Source organism: Arabidopsis lyrata, assembly GCF_000004255.2.
Source record: "Arabidopsis lyrata subsp. lyrata unplaced genomic scaffold ARALYscaffold_3, whole genome shotgun sequence".
NCBI classification, from domain to species: domain Eukaryota; kingdom Viridiplantae; phylum Streptophyta; class Magnoliopsida; order Brassicales; family Brassicaceae; genus Arabidopsis; species Arabidopsis lyrata.
The window spans coordinates 19,484,798-19,486,925 of NW_003302553.1; positions in this window are offsets into that span (position 1 = coordinate 19,484,798).

Sequence of the window (2,128 nt, forward strand, 5' to 3'; positions counted from 1 at the left end):
TACAATAATTTAGATTATTTGTATTGGCGGGGTAAAGAGGCGGGTGCGGATGAGGAGAGTCTGAGAGTATTTCCATGGATCATGTGGTATATTTGGAAGGCAAGAAATCGAAAGATTTTTGATAATCTGAGCGAACCACCTCAGGAAACAGTGGATTTAACAACTCAAGAGGAAGAGGCTTGGAGGCGAGCAAACAGCAGATAGGCCAGTGTGTTTTATTGATGGATCATGGCACTGGGAGGAGGCTAGGAGTGGACGTGGGTGGATTGTTTCCTTGGGTGGAAGACTGATGCATTTGGGCTTAAAGGGTTCGCGTAGAAGCCTTTCCCCTTTGCATGCTGAATTAACAACTCTTTTGTGGACGATGAAGTGCTTATTGGCAATCCCGTTGACTAGTATCCTCATTCTGACGGATTGCTCGGATCTTATTGAGATGACTTCAAGCCCAGATGAGTGGCCTACTTTCGCTACAGAGATGAGGGATTTTGTGCATTACAGAGAATTGTTTTCTTCATTTAATATTAAGTATATCCCTCGTAGTGGTAACTCCTCTGCCGACCATCTTGCGAAATGTGCAAGAGCTCGCGGGTTTTGCTTTTCCTATGTAAGTTCGACGGTACCCGATTGGCTCTCTCTAGAAGAGAGTTTTTATCCGTGAATTAATATATGGAGTCTGATTGCCAAAAAAAAAAAAATTCGATAATAAAAATAAACCTAATGAATGAAGTTCCATAAGTTATGTCTCTCTTCTTCTTCTTTGATTCTATGTGACAATAAAGCCAATTGATGAAGTTCCATACTACTCAGTCGACTTCTTATTCGATTCTCTATTCTTCTTCCTAAATTTTCTTTTTCGACATTTTTTTTTCATTTATTCAGATTTTTTTTGAAATTTATAAATAAAATAGTTTTATTAAAACGAAATATAAATATAAATTATTTTTATTCAAATAAAATTAAAAATTATTGTCACGTCATTTAAAATTAATGATACATTCTAATTGTAAGGGTAAAATTGGAAATTTATTTTTGTTATAAAACCATAAGTATAAAAATAACATGTTATTTTTATAGGTACTAGGGTAAAAACCCGCGCTCCGCTGTGGGATATCTTTTATAAATTATTTTTGTTACTAATGACTTTTGCTTAAACTAAGATTATGTAGTACAACGTTCACAATGAAATTTGTATTTTTTGGTTTAGACAATGAAAGTTGTCTTCCTTCTTTTGTAATACAAACAAAAGAGTATCCAAACTTGAATTTAAACAATACACAAATACGAAACTTGAATTTAATATAAATATGATTTGTAAAACTTAAATAAAATTTTAGAATTTGATGGTTGACAGATCATTTTCACCACTTCATCTCATTTAAAAACTTTATTTTGAATTTCAAATCAAATAAAACAAATTAATACACAGATATGAGAAGGTGACCGTGACACATTACTTAAGAAATCAATGCACAAAATTCTTCTTCTCTTCGTCTACCGGCCTTGGATTCATTAACTTCAACATCTTTAGAAAATTGCTCCACCTTCATCTTTAATCAACATTAACTAAATTGACCAAACGAACAATAGTGTATATATATGTACGGAAGAAGTGTATAAGCAGAGGTAGATGAGAAATTCCGACAAGTTTTCGGTAGATCCCATGGTACTTGCACAATCTCTCCTTCATTCTTTAGATAGATACAAATACAATTGTGGATGTATTAATATTATACAATTGTCCAACCATCTCAAGAGATTCAATATGCATTACACGCTTGATACTTGATTGATTTAACTATTCCTAAGACCAATAGAATATATTACGTAAAGATCATCTATGGTCTCACAAGTCACAATACATGCATTCAAACTTTGGGGTGGACAACAATAGTTCCAGACCTAAGTTATGACATTTAGGCAAAGTGAAATACACGGGAAACCTGAAGTGTAAGTAAATAAAACATTAATAATTCTAGAATCATTAATCTATATCTCTGTCCACATGAAATATTTTAACAACCATATTTTCCATTAAACGACTGCAAACACTGATAAAGTATAGGTAGCACTCCAATATATAAAGTACGCAGCTGTTATTTGCTAATTAAATGATTGATTTCGAGCAATT